This window comes from Narcine bancroftii, unplaced genomic scaffold (assembly GCF_036971445.1).
Source record: "Narcine bancroftii isolate sNarBan1 unplaced genomic scaffold, sNarBan1.hap1 Scaffold_120, whole genome shotgun sequence".
Lineage (NCBI taxonomy): Eukaryota > Metazoa > Chordata > Chondrichthyes > Torpediniformes > Narcinidae > Narcine > Narcine bancroftii.
This window is the reverse complement of record NW_027211855.1, coordinates 277,477-292,985: the sequence shown is the minus strand read 5'-3', so window position 1 is coordinate 292,985 and position 15,509 is coordinate 277,477. Positions and strand designations below refer to the sequence as shown.

General features: G+C 45.2%; 1 long non-coding RNA gene across 1 annotated transcript in view; it reads right to left on the bottom strand.

Annotated features, from left to right (window-relative positions):
* Positions 1-15,074, bottom strand: part of LOC138750347 (uncharacterized) — a 265,886-nt gene extending 250,812 nt beyond the window's left edge. The window contains exons 1-2 of the long non-coding RNA XR_011349273.1: positions 14,827-15,074; positions 3,202-3,330 (exon numbers count right to left, since the gene is read on the bottom strand). This is a non-coding gene — a long non-coding RNA (uncharacterized lncRNA). The remainder of the gene's footprint in view (positions 1-3,201; positions 3,331-14,826) is intronic.
* Positions 15,075-15,509: the final 435 nt, after the last annotated feature.

Here is a 15,509-nt window from a genome sequence, read left to right as displayed (position 1 = left end):
AAAAGTGGGGAACCGTGTGCAAAAATGCAGAACAGTGGGGAACCAAAGGGAGCAGGGGGAACGGATTGCAAAAAGTTGGGAACCGTGGAAAACACGACAGGACAGAGGGGAACCAAAGGGAACAAGGGGAACCGTTTGGAAAAAGTGGGGTCCCATGGGTAACACTGCAAGGCAGAGGGGAACCATAGGGAGCAGGGGGTACAGGATCGAAAAAAATGTATAGAATCGTGGGGAACACTGTAGAATAGAGGGGAACTAAAGGGAGCAGGGGGAATGGTTTGGAAAAAGTGGGGAACCGATTGGAAAAAGTAGGGAACCATGTGGAAAAATGCAGAAAGGTGGGGAACCAAAGGGAGCAGGGGGAATGAATTGGAAAAGGTGGAGAACTGTGGGGAACACTGCAGAACAGAGGGGAACCAAAGGGAGCAGAGGGAACGGATTGGAAAAAGTCGGGAACCGTGGGGAACACTGCAGAACAGTATGAAACCAAAGAGAGCCGGGGGAACAGTTTGGAAAATGTGGGGAACCGTGGGGATCACTGCAAAACAGAGGGGAACCAAAGGGAGCAGGGGAACGCATTGGAAAAAGTGGGGAACCGTGGAGAACACTGCAGCTCAGAGGGGAACCAAATAGAGCAGGGGGTAATGTGGGTAATAATTGGGGAACAGTGAGGAACAACGGGGAACAGTTGGGGATCAGTGGGGAACAGAGGGAACAAGTCGGTAACAGTTGTGGAACAGTGGAGAACAAATGGGAAACAGTGGGATAAATCGGGAATAGTACGGAGCATTGGGAAAAATGGGGAACAGGTTGGAACAGATGCAGAACAGTGGGGAACAGTGGAGAAAAGTAGGGTACAGTGTGGAACCCAGGGGTACACTGTAGAATAATGGGGAATGGAGGGATTATTGGGAAGTGGGGGGAACAATGAGGAAAAGGGAACAGTGGGGAACAGTGAAGAACTGTGGGGACCAGATGTGGAATATTAGGGTACAGTGGGAAAAATGGGGGAAAGTGGGGAACAAAGGGGTACAGTGCAGAACAGTTCAGGAACCGCTGGAAAATAGAGAGGAACATTGGGGAGCAGGAGTAATAGGGTGGAACAGACGGTAAACAGTGGAGAAAGGGGGTAACAGTGAGGTACAGATGGAAAAGAGATGGGGAAGTGATGGGGAACAGTGAAGATCCATGGGGACCAGGTGGGTAACTGCTGGGAAACAGTGGGGAACAGTGGAGAACCATTTGGGAACAATGAAGAACTGTGGGGAACTGTGAAGGACAGTGGGGAAAAGTGGGGAACAGTTAGAACAGTGGGGAACATAGAGTCACATTGGGGAAGATTGGGGAACACTGGGGAAATGTTGAAGACTGTGGGGAGCTGTGGATAATTCTGGGGGGCAGTGGGGAACAAATGGTGAACAGTGGAGAACTGTGGAAAACAGTGTGGAAAAGTGGGTCACAGATGGGAAAGAGTTGAACATTTTGTGGGCAAAAATGTGGTACAGTGGGTTATGGTGGGGGGATTGTTGGAGAACAGTGCAGAACATTGGGGAATATGGGGAACATTGGGGAACAGATGGTGACTGATGTGGAATATAGGGGAACAGTTGGGAACATTGTTGAACAGTAGGGAATAGTGGGAAAATGGGGAAAAGTGGGGAAAAGGAGGAACTGTGGGGAACAGTCTGGGAATCGAGGGTAACAGGTGTGAAACAGTAGAGAACAGTGGGAAAAATGGGAAACAGTGTGGAACAGAGGGAGAAGAGTGTGGAATAGTGGGGTATACTGCAGAACAATGGGCAATGGAGGGGAATATTGGGGAGAAGGGGGGAACAATGAGGAAAGGGGAGCAGATGGGAACAGTGGGGAACACTGCAGGAGAGATGAGAACAGAGAAAACAAAAGGGAGCAGGGGGAACAATGGGGAACGGATGGGGAACAGTGGGGAACCATGGGGAATAGGTGGGAAACTGCTGAGAAACACTTGGGATTGGTGGGGAACAGTGGGAAAAAGTTGGGGAACAGGTGAAGAACAGTGGGGAACAGAGGTGAACTGTGGAGAACAGATGTGGAAGAGTGGGGATTAGTAGGAAAAATGGGGAACAGTTGGAGAACAGTGGGACACTGATGGGGAACAGTAGGGAAACGTGGGGAAGAGGTGGGAAACTGCTGGGAAACAGTTGAGATTGGTAGAAACATTGGGGAACAGGTAAGGAACAGTGGGGAACAGTGAAGAGTTGTGGTGAACAGATGTGGAACAATAGGGTACAGTGGGAAAATGGGGTACAGTGAGGAAAATTGGGATAAATGGGCAAGAGTGGGGAACAGTTTGGAAACAGCTGGAAAACAGTGAAGAACTGTGGGGAACAGATGTGGAACAGTAGGGAACAGTGAGAAAAATGGGTAACTGTGGGGAACAGTTTGGGAACAGCTGGAGAACAGTGGGGAACAGTGAAGAACTGTGGGGGAACAATGGGGAACAGAGGGGAAGAATGAGTAACAGTGGGGAACAGAGGGTAACAGTGGAGAGCAGTGGGGAACATTTGGCGAACATTGGAGAATGTGGGGAACAGTGGTAAAAAGTGTTTGACAGGTGGGGAACAGTGGGGAACCGTGGGGAACACGTAAAATTGTTGGGGAACTGTACTATGGAGGGCAACAGCTGGGAAAATTGAGGAATGTAAGGAAGGAAAGGGGAACAGTGGAGATCTCTGCGGAACAGTGGGCAACAGAGGGAAATAGTGGGGAGCAGTGGGGAACGGATAGCGAACTGTGGAGAATGGGAGAACAGTGGAGAAAAGTGGGGAACAGATTGGGAAATGAGGGGAACAGTGGGGGACCATGGAGAACAGTGGTGAAACGTGGGGAACTGGTGGGAAACAGCAGGCAGAACAATGGAGAACAGGTGTGGAATAGGTGACGAACAGTGGGAAACAGTTTAGAACAGATAGGGAACTGATGGGGAACTCTGGGGACTTGTGGGGACTGTTGGGAGGGCAGAAAGGTACATATATACAGATTTGAAATATGCATTTGGAGTGGTACACACATTTAGGAAAATTTGGAAAGAACGAGGGATGATAACAACAAGATGAAAAGAACTGGCTCATGAGCAACTAACTGAAAAGACTTTGGAAGCATTAATCAAACCAGAAAGAATTGCCACAGTACATGTACCAGGTCATCAGAAGGGGAACTCACCAAAAGCATGAGGAAATCGGATGGCTGATGAACTGGCCCGACAAGCGGCACGATCAGGAAAAGTACATCCACCTGATGGCTCTGATACCTCTCAGAGAAGGGCTGAAGAAGGTCCTATCTTTTCCCTCCCTGAAGAAGAAAAAAATGGAAAAGATGGGAGCTAAGAAGACGGAAAATGGTGGCTCCCCAATGGAAGACAATTGTTAAATAAAGAAATCACCCAGCAGATACTAGGGGAACTGCACTCACGCTCCCACCGGGGAGTGCAAGCACTGTGTGATGCATTCTTACAAACTTATGCCTGCAGAGGAGTCTATATCCTAGCAAGACAGGCAGTGAACCGCTGTGTGATCTGTTTAAAGGTTAATAAGAAAGTTATGAAAGCTATGCCTGGAGGAGTACCACCTTTAGCAATCTGGCCATTTCAGCGGATACAAGTGGATTTCACCAAACTCCCTAAGGTCCAGCGATGGAAATTTCTACTAGCAGTAGTGGACCATTTCACGAGATGGGTTGAAGCGTTCCCCACCGTCAATGCCACTGAACAAGCATATAATTCTGGAAAAAATTGTACCCCAATATGGAATAGCCGAATCCATCAATTCAGATCGGGGAAAGCACTTCGCTTCTAAAATTTACAGCCTGGTCTGTGAAACCTTAGGGATAAAATGGAAGCTGCATACTCCAAGGCATCCAGAGTGGAACAAATGAATGGCACTTTAAAAATGCAAATTACATAACTAAAAGAAGAGACTAAATTACCCTGGACCAAGTGCTTACCAATAACTCTTCTCAGAATTCGGACAGCCCCATGACAAAACATTAATATCCCCTTACGAGATGTTATTTGGACTCCCATATTTGGGGCGGATAGAAGGAATACCTACAGTCAAAAATAATGATGTGTTTTTAAGGAATTATTGACTGGCAGTTTCTCGTTCTCTTGCAGATTTAAAAGCTAAGCGTCTGCTGGTGCAGAGCCCTCCTCTGCATTTCCCTATCCACTCTGTGAATGCTGGTGACTGGGTCCTGATCAATTCGTGGAAAGAAGATAAGCTTCAGCCCTGGTGGAACAGACCATATCTAGTACTATTGACCACAGAAAAATCAGACTGAACAAAGGAAAAGGGGTGGACACATGCTAAAAGTTAAATAAATGGGCCCCAACAGTATCAGATAGATGTTTTCGCTGTAAGAAGGAAACGGGAACAACAGTACATTTCAATTTGGGCATGTGAGAAAGTGGAAAAGTTTTGGGAAGATCTAAATCAGGTATTAAATAAAATCACAAAAAATAACATATCAAAAAATCCAGAGATTTTTCTTCTAAATAATATAAGAAGTAAAGAACGTGGCCTCGATTTGTATGAAGCGCAAAAAAGATTTATTACGATAGCCTTAGCTGTAGCAAAAAAATGTACAATGTCAACCTGGAAATCAGAAGATAGCCTGGGAATACAGCAATGATACATGGAAATGAATAAATGTATTGAATTGGAAAAATAACATATAATTTAAGAAATAACATCACAGTATTCGAACATGGAACACAAAAGAGAGGTCCTACCGCAGACCACCACCTCTTGAAATGACAGAATGAGAAGTAGACGAAATGAACTGACCCAGTGTGTAAAAGTAGATGACACAATTTTCTTGTCTATTTCATTGTGTGATAACATTGTTTAATGGGTTTATTGTATTGTATATGTTGAATGTTTAGTGGGTGGGGAGGGGGGTGGGACACTATATATTCAAGAGGGAAACGTTTGTGGGTATTTTGGTGAATATGGCTCATAGTGTGAAGAAAAAAAACTTTAAAAAAAGAATAAAGGGACCTGTGGTCCCACCACCAGCCACAGAAAGAAGGAAAGAGGAGTAAAAAGGAACAGAAAAGAAAACTACAATAATGAAACTTTTGCGCTTACTATTTCAATTTGACTTATACATATCATAACTTTGCGTGTTAAACCTAAAAATTATTTTATCTCTCTATGTACTAATTATGCTAAGAACCAAAATCAAACAGATTGTTGGGTTTCTGCGAAAATACCACACCATGGCAAGTCAGGAGTCCCCTTAGTAGCAATCCCTCTCTCCCTACACAAATTATTTGATATATAGATCTTGCCCAGCAACAGTGATCCAACTACTGAAGATAAATACAAAGGGTGGTCGATACGACCAAAACCAACAAAGTCACCAACTCCTCAGTCTGGAGAGATGCTTCCTTTTGAGAAACCAACTAGGAGTTTCCAATTTCATGAAGAATTAGACCGTCACACGACTGTGAATCCCACACCCGGTAAATGGCACATATTGGGTGTGTGGACGTAAAATTTATTCATGGTTACCCGGAGAAAAGGAATGTTGGAATCGGACAAAAGGATTTATATTGACCTGTACACCTAAAGGTTGGAGTGGATGTTATTACCTGGCTTACTTAATTCCCCATGTCCGTGAACTTAATCAGCTACCTGTACTAGGCTTGTCCCATGGGAAAAGCAAAAGGGTGACTGAAGGAGATCGTCTCATGTGGAGGTTTTTCCCAACATATGGAGCTGCACAAAGTGCGGTTGAGATTCAAAAATAGCAGCCACCCTAGATGAACTAGTAAATAATACGAACCTGGTACTTGGGGAAGTCCAATCCCAAGTCTGGGCAATAAATACAGAAATGGCCACCATGCAACTTACAGTCCTCCAAAAATGCATGGCCCTTGATTTTATTTTGACAGAGAAAGGGCTTTAATTGGTTCTGAATGTTACACATACATCCTGGATGAATCAGCTAATATCTCGGATTTGGTGGTCCATATTAAAAAGTGTAGAGAGAAGATCCAGGAGACTAGAGATAAATATAAAAAAGGAGGTGATTGGACATGGGGAGATTGGAATTTCGGAGGTTGGCGGCCATAGTTAATGCACTCTGCTATATCTGGCTGAATGATTCTAGTGGGCTTATTGATTGGATCAGCCATCCTACGATGTTTTATCACAAGATCCATTTGCTCAGCTACTGGAGCGAAGCAGGTGGTATTAAAAAATCCCATGGCAGATGAACAACGACAAATTCAACTCATGTTACAATTTGAGGAAACAAAAGGTGAACAATAATGCAGTTTAATCAGAAATACATGATAACGAGAAAAAAGGAGGAATTGTGAAAAACAGTTGAATATGATTAAACTCGCACCATTCTGTGAAAAATGATGGAATGCAAAGTATGTAGATAAGAGCTTGAGAGTAGACAGTACTAGCCAGTGGGCCCCTTCTTATCTCAAGCCCCAAGGATGCAAGGAACTGGTTCAGGTTGGTACAGTGACCTAAGATAGTCTATAGCTCGTACTGCGATTGCCTAATAGGGACATGAACAGGCAATGTATGAAGAGGGAAGAACTGAGTGATACCTGGATTGATGGAAGGGAGAAGGAGAATGTTGTAATGTATTGGGATTCTGATTGGAAGAAGGTAAATGAAGGTGGGGTGATGTTGAGCGCGGGACTGTACAAAAGAGTGATGATTCTGAACTTCCAGTGTGTCTCCAGACCAGGGACACCCGACTCTGCAGACTCGAAATAAAGATGAACCTGTTCTTCAAAACTTTTATCTCCAGAGTAAGGATTGTGAACACTTTATATTTCATGGTGGGGAATGGATGGTGAACAGTGGCGTAGTGTGAGAAACAGTGTGGAAAAGTGGGGCACAAGTGGAAACAGATGAGCTTCTGCTGGTCAACAATGGGGAACCAGGGTGTACGTTGGGGAACAGTGCGGAACATTGTTCCCCACTGTTCTCCTTTCCTCGTTCCCTCCCACTCCCCACTATTCCCCTCCGATCCCCATTTTTCTACAGTGTTCCCCACGCTTCCACAATCTTCTCCAGCTGTCCCCCCGGTTCCATACTTTTCCCCATGGTTCCCTACTTTTCCCCACTCTTCTGCATTATTCCCACTGTTCCCCACTTTTGCCCTCTGTTCCCCATTTAACCCACTGGTCCCCATGAACTGTTCTGCACTGTTGCCCATTTTTCCCAATGTTCTCCACTGTACCCCATCTGTTCCCCATATATACCTGTTCCCCAGAGGTTCACACCTGTTCCTGACTATTCCCCACAGTTCCCCACTTTTCCTTTCTGTTCTCCACTGTGCTCCTCTGTTCCCCAACAGGGGGACAGTGGGGAGCAGTTGAGAACAGGTGACGAACAGTGGAGAACTAGCGAGTAACAGTGGACAAATGTTGGTAACAGATGGGGAACAGAAGGGAAAAGTCAGGAACAGTGGGGAATAGTTGTGGAACAATGGGATAAATGTGGAACGGAGACAGCTGGAGAACAGTGGGGAACAGGGTGGAACAGATGCAGAATAGTGGGGAAAAATAGGGAATAGTGTGGAGCAGGGGGTTCAAATGGAGAACAGTGGGGAACTGTGGGGAACAGTGGGAAGCAGATTAGGAAATGATGGGGAACACTATGGACCCATGGGGAACAATGTGAACACTATGGAACAGTGGGGAACAGTGAAGAACTAAGGGAAGAGGGGAAGAATGAGGAACAGAGGGGCACAGTGGAGAGCAGTGTAAAACAGAGGGGAAGATTGGGGAAAATGGGCAACAGGGCAGAAACATAGAAGATCAGAGCAGGAGTAGGTCATTCGGCCCTTCGAGCCTTCTCCGCCATTCAATGAGATCATGGCTGATCTTAAATTTCAGTACCCCGTCCCTGCCTTCTCTCCGTAACCCCTAATTCCCTTATACTGAAGAAATATATCTAATTCCCTCTAAATATATTCAATGAACCTGCCTCTACTGCTCTGTGTGGCAATGAATTCCACAGATTCACCAGCCTCTGGGTAAAGAAATTCCTCCTCATCTCGGTTCATAATGGTTTGCCTATTATCCTCGAACCATGGCCCCGGGTTATGGACTCCCCCACCATTGGAAACATCCCTTCCTCATCCATTCTGTCCAGTCCTGCCAGAACTTTATATGTCTCTATGAGATCCCCTCTCAATCTTCTAAACTCCAGCGAGTACAATCCCAAATTGTGCAATCTTTCCTCAGAAGTTATTCCTGTCATTCCAGGTATAAAGCCTGGTGAATCACCTTTGCACTCCATTGCAAGAACAGAAAAGGCGACCAAACGTGCACACAATACTCCAGGTGTGCTCTCACCAGGGCTCTGTACAATTGCAGTAAGGTATCCTTATTCCTATACTCAAATCCTCTTGATGTGAAGGCGAACATAGCACTTGCCTTTTTAACCGCATGCTGTACCTGCATGCTCGCCTTCAGTGACTGGTGCACAAGAACCCCTAGGTCTCTCTGCACTTCCCCATCTCCCAATCTATTGCCATTCAAATTGTAATCTGCCCTCTGGTTTGTGTTACCAAGGTGGATAACCTCACATTTATCCACATTGTAGTGCATTTGCCATGTATCTACCCAGTCCCCCAATTTATCCAAATCACACTGGAGCTTCCTGACCCCCTCTTCAGTGCACACAACCTCTCCTAGCTTAGTGTCGTCTGCAAATTTGGAGGTATTACATCCAATCCCCTCATCCAGATCATTAATGTAAATTGTGAACAGCTGGGGTCCCAGTACAGATCCCTGTGGCACCCCACTGGTCACCGCCTGCCACTCAGAAAATTAGCCGTTTATCCCAACTCTCTGTCTTCTATCTGCCAGCCAGTTATCAATCCACATAAATACCTTCCCCCCACAATCCCATGAGCCTTGATTTTGCATGCCAGTCATTTATGTGGAACCTTATCGAAGGCCTTTTGGAAATCCAGGTACAACACATCCACTGGCTCTCCCTCATCTATTTTACCTCTCACCATCTCAAAGAATTTCAATAGATTTGTCAAGCACAATTTACCTTTTGTAAATCCATGTTGATTCTCTCCGATCCCTTCTCTGCTAGTCATATGCTCCGCTATTACATCCTTAATAATGGATTTCATCATTTTGCCCCTTACTGATGTAAGGCTCACCAGCCTATAATTCCCCTCTTTTTCTCTACCCCTTTTTTAAATAGTGGGGTAATATTAGCTACCCTCCAATCCATGGGTACTGATCCTGAGTCTATTGAGTTCTGGAAAATAATTTTTAAAGCATCTGCTATCTGAAGGTCCACTAGAATGTAGATTATCAGGCCCTTGGGATTTATCGGCCTTCAATCCCTTCAATTTTCCCAAGACCATGTCCTTAGAGATACTGATTTCTTTCAGCTCCTCCCTTGCATTAGTGTCTATGTTTCCCAACATCCTTGGGAGGTTACTGTATCCTCTCTTGTAAAAACGGAACTAAAGTAAGAATTTAATTGGTCTGCCATTTCCTTATTCCCCATTATATATTCCCCTGATTCTGCCTGCAAGAGACCTACTCTGGATTTCACCAATCTTTTCCTCTTGACATATCTATAAAATCTTTTGCAATTGGTTTTTATGTTTGCCGCAAGCTTACTTTCATAATTTATTTTTGCCCTCTTGATTAATCCCTTCGTCCTCCTTTGCTGCATCTTGAACTGTTCCCAGTCTTCGGATTTGGTACTTTTTTTGCCCAATTGATATGTTCTCCCTTTGGACCTAATGCTGTCTCTAATTTCCCTTGTTATCACCAGTTGAGTCACTTTTCTTGGTTTATTTTTATGCAATTCTTCCATTAGATCTTTGAATGCTTTCCATTGTCTATCCACCGTCAACACCCCCCCCCCACCCCATAAACCACCCAATCAATCTTACTCACCTCCCGTCTCATACCATCATAATTCTCTTTATTTAAATTCAGGACCTTAGTCTCGGTGATAATTTCTTCACTCTCCATGTCGAGTGAGAATTCGATCATATTGTGGTCGCTCCTACCCAAAGGGCCTTGTACAACAAGTTTGCTGATTAGGCCCTTTTCATTGCATAATACCCAGTCTAAAATGGCCTGCTCCCAAGTTGGTTCCTCGACATATTGGTCTAGATAACCGTCCCGTAAACATTCAAGGAATTCCTCCTCCTCAGTATTTTTACTAATTTGACTAGTCCAATCGATATGTAAATTAAAGTCTCCCATAATGACAGCTGTTCCCTTATTGCACGTTTCTCTAATTTCCCTTATTATGCCTTCCCTCACCTCTACATTACTATTTGGAGGCCGATATACCACCCCCACTAACATTTTCCGCCCCTTGCTATTCCTCAGTTTTACCCATATAGATTCCGTATCTTCCGAGTTAATAACCTTCCTGTCAATTGTGTCGGTTCCTTCTCTCACCATCAAAGCTACCCCACCCCCTTTTCTTTCTTGTCTACCCCTCCCAAATATTGTATACCCCGGGATGTTAAGTTCCCAGGCTTGCCCACCTTGCAGCCATGTTTTGTAATCCCAATCAAATCGTATTTGTTTGTCTCAATTTCCACAGCCAATTCATCTACCTTGTTCCGAATGCTTCTTGCATTAAGATATAAAGCCTTCAGATTTGCTTTTTTCACCCTCCTTGCTCTTTCTGATTTTTACTTTCGCTGCCTAACCCAACTTTTCCTATTTTATCCTTCCTGTCCTTTGCTTATCATACAGGTTCTCATCCCAGTGCCAAATTAGTTTAAACCGCATCCGACGGCTGCACCAAACCTAGCTGCCAATACATTGATCCCTTTTGAGTTTAGGTGTAACCCATTCTTTTTGTAAAGGTCATGCCTTCCCCAAAAGATAGCCCAATGGTCCAAGAAGCCAAAACCCTGTCTTTTACACCAGCCCCTCAGCCACACATTCACTTGTCTTCACCTTGCATTTTTGTCCTCACTTGCACTTGGCAGAACAGATGCAGAACAGTGGAGAAAAGAACGGAACAGTGTGGAACAGGGGGTCAGCTGGAGAACTGTGGGGACAGATGGGGAACAGAGTGGACCCATGGGGAACAGTGGGTAATTCTGGGGAGCAGTGGGGAACAGATGGTGAACAGTGGAGAACTGTGAGAAACAGTGTGGAAAAATGGGGCACAGATTGGAAACAGAGGAGCATCTGATGGGCAACAATGGGGAACCATGGGGTACAGTTGGTAACAGTTGGGATCTGTGGGGAACAGTGGGGAAGAAATGTGGAACAGTAGGTTAAAGTGGGAGAAATGGAGAACAGTAGGGAACAGAGGGCAACAGTGGGGAATAGATTGGGAACAGCTGGAGAAAAGTGGGGAACAGTGAAGAACTGTGGGGAACACAGGGTAACAGGGGAGAGCAATGGGGAACAAAAGGCGAACATTGGAGAACGTGTGGAACATTGGTCAAAAGTGTGTGACAGGTGGGGAACAGTGAGGAACAGTGGGGAACAGTTGGGGAACAATGGTGTATTGAGGGCAACAGTGGGAAAAATTGATGAATGGATGGAAGAGATGGGAAAAAGTGGGGATCACTAAGGAACAGTGGGGAAAAGTGGGGATCACTAAGGAACAGTGGAGAACAGGGGTGAATAGTGGGGAGCAGTGGAGAACAGATAGCAAACTGTGGAGAATGGGGGAACAGATTGGGAAATGAGTGGAAGAGTGGGGAACCTTGGGGAAAAGTGGGGAATGGTGGAAAATAGCTGAGGAACAGTGGGGAACTGATGGGAAACGGTGGGGATCCGTGGGAGACAGCTTTAACAATGATGTATGGCGCACTGAGACAGAAACTGTGACACCGGATTCAGATCAATGAGAAGGTTTATCAGTGATGAAGGATAAACTGTGTCAGATACTGTGAAAACCAGGTTCACAGTGGGGAGAAAGTTTATCGGTGATACAAAATAAACTCTGGCATATACTGTTATAACGGATTCACAGTGGGTAGAAGGTTTAACAGTGATGTATTGTAGACTGAGGCGGATACCGTGAAACTGGGTTCACATTAGTGAGATGGTTTAACGTTGAGGTTCAATGAACTGTGACAAGTACTGTGACACCAGGTTCACAGTGTGGAAGAGGTTTAAACGTGAAACGCAATACATTGTTGCAGATACCGTGACACAGAGTTAACAGTGGGGAGACATTTTAATGGTGATGTTCGGTAGACTGAGGCATATACTCTGACTCCGGGTACAGAGTGGGTAGGAGGTGACAACGGTGATTTGCAGGAGTCTGAGACAGATACCGTGACACCGGGTTTACAATGCGAAAAAGTTTATAGGGTGATGAAAAATGTTTACACTGTTAGCCCGTAATGTGTCAGTTAAGTCTAGGAACTGACGGTGGCAATTCGTAATACCACGCTGTGCACTCGCTATATCATGCCCCCCCCAAATTCGTCACTGTAACTTAAGATACCAGATATGCTTGAGTTAGGCAGACGTTCATGTCGCCTGGGTTGATAGCACTGAACTGGTGAAGTAGGGTCCATATGGCAGGTTTAAGTCTGTCCACGCTGAATAGCTGTGGATGCCCTCCGATGTCCAATGTATATACCACTCCATATCTCTTAATCAAACAAAATGGTCCTTCATGTGGTTTTAGTAATGGTGCCCCTGGAACCTGTCTTCGTACAAATACAAATTCAGTGTTTAATAGTGATTGGGGGACTTGTTGTCTAGTTTTGCCATGCCAGTTGGTAGAGGATGGTTTGCTGTTAGCAATACCCTTGCGGAGTTGTTGAAGGATGTCCATGTCTGAATTGTTCCTGAAGTGAATATCTTCTGGAACCATAAGGGCCGGACGAAACATCAATTCTACAGATGATGCAGACAGATTTTCTTTTGGAGCTGTTCATACTCCTAATAGAACCCAAGGCAGTTCATCGACCCAGTTGCTCCTTACGTGATATTGTAATGAATAAATATATTTGGAGAATTTGGTAATATTTGCGATTTTGGTAAGATTTAGTGTAGGTTACAAACATACATACATACCTTTTAAAACAGATTTTATTTGAAAGACTGAAGAAATATTGATGCACATACACAAGTAGGTGTTAACTGAACTGATGTAATAAAATGAATGACCATTGTTTGGAAATGGAGCCAGGATGACTACAAGTACCTTTCTGCAGGGTGCTTACAGGAAAGTCACTCACCGGTTTTGTTTACCTAACCACAGCTTGAGCAGAAGAAAGAACTCCTGTTGTTTGGAATAAGAGAAATGGAACTCTGTGGTCACTGAAAGAAAGAAGTTATCATCTGGAAAACCCTGAAGGGGCAAGTTTCATCAGCGAGACATTGACGTGACTAATGGTGGTACCTCAGTTGTGGAAATCCTGGAACAACAAATCACTCTCTGCAAACCCTACAAGAACCTTCCTGAGCGGTAAACATTTACCTTTCGAGCACCAAAACCTGGTGAAATTTATACATGATCAATTATGTGCACAGCAGAAGAATTGCCTGCATCCAGAGAACTTGGAAGAAGGAGAAGTGAGATTGAACTGTGAACCAAAGAACTTTTCATAAAATTTAAACACATTACAAACATGTGTGCTTAGAATTAGAAGGGGGTTAATTTGGGTTAGTTAAGTTAAAGTTTCATTCTATTTTCATGTTTAAAGTTGATTAAAAATAACTTCTGTTTTAAAAACCACCTGTCTTGGTGAATGTCTATTGCTGCTGGGTTTTGGGGTCCTTTGGGCTCGTAACAATATCTGCTTAGATAATGACATTGGGCCTGTTCAAAGTAGGAAATGGCTTCTGCCAGCAGGAGTTTCTATTTGAGAAAAAATACTGATAGGTGGCTGAACACATATGTTTCCTAAAAATTAATACCCTCTCCCTCCCTAAACCACATTCAGCCCTGTGACATCTTTCTCCATTGCATTACTGGGACCACCAAGGACCTGACCCATTTCCCATCTTTCCTTGCAATGCCAATATGGCAGCTGCCATTAAGAACAGACAAATCACATTTTAATTCAGCAAGCAAGATGAAAATCATCTGGACATCCTGCTTTAAAAGAAGGGTAAACAAGCCTTCCTAAGTTTGTCACTTCATTTTTATTTCAATTCACATGGAGTATTAGCAAAAAGTTTCCCATCCATTTCGTCATCAAATTATGAGTAAAATCATGATTGCTGTTCATGAAAACCCATAACCTTCAATGTTACACAGATAATCTAGGAAGAATTATGTAACAAAAGTAAATGAAACATTAAAAGAATTTCCCCCTTATAAACACTGAGATTGTAGCACGCCAAGCGACCGGGCGAGCAAAAAAAAGTGAAATCGGAGCAACACTCGGACAGTCCAAGACGGCCCTCCCCGACCTGCGACCGTCATGGAGACTGAAGGATCAGTCAGATCTCACAATGGTCGCAAGTCGGAGTTTTCCCCGTGTGCGGTGCCTGAAGTATTAGAGCCTATTTTTAAAATCAAATGATTTGACAAACGAGAACAGAGACACAGGGAACGAAAGACCCAAAATGTGCGGATTGAATTTGTGACTCAGTGTCTCGGGGTCCATCGGCTGGGGGCAGCCATCTTAATTTCTGTGCGCATGCGCGAGTCATCAGTTGGCGCTTGCCCAAAGGGTTCGCTTAGGGCCGTCATTTGGCACATGCGTATCAATCGCACATGCGCGAACCGAACGCCAAGTGGCGAACCCATCGCGCATGCGCCAACCAAAGACGTGCAAATCTCCTTCTTGCCCCTCCCCTCCCCCCCCCCCCCCCCCGCTGCCAGTTACCCCGCGGCCTCCGGCCTCGCCCTGTTGGCGCCATCAGGCCTCGCACCGACGCCTCGGCTCCACCCAAACACCACGTCGGTACCGGCCGCTCAACGGTGGGGCCCATCGGGCTGCGGGTCGCCCGCTTTCTCTGGACCGCGTGGCTGAGGAAGGTCCCGGCGCCGCTGCCAACTTCTTCCCGTTAGCGCCCTCGGCGACGCGACGGACCCCGAGCTGACGACGCCACCGCCAACGTCCCGCCTCCTCACAGCAAGAGCCAATCAGCCCGCGAATCCGCCCATCAATCTAACCCTACTTCAGCGTCCAATCCAAAAGCGGCCTCACCGAATCAGTCCATTGGCTCGTGCAATTGAAGCAACTAATCAGCGAGCGATGGAACACACAGTCGCACCCAATCAGCATCGCAAGACAGAAAAGAGAGGCAGTCGAAGGAGCAGTAAACCCTTCGGCCCTTCCACTTCCTACTACCCCAACTATCAAATCCTTGGGAAACACAGGATCACTCTGTCCTGGCTCCTGGAATCCTCTGATCTCAAGAAATACATTGCACCCAAACTACAAGGGAGACTATATATTATCAATCACTCCTTCATATTTATTACTGCTTCCAATTTAATGGAGGACACAAGTGGTTGTGTCAGACAGCTGGACCTCCTCGGTGAACCTCATGGAGCAGGCAATCA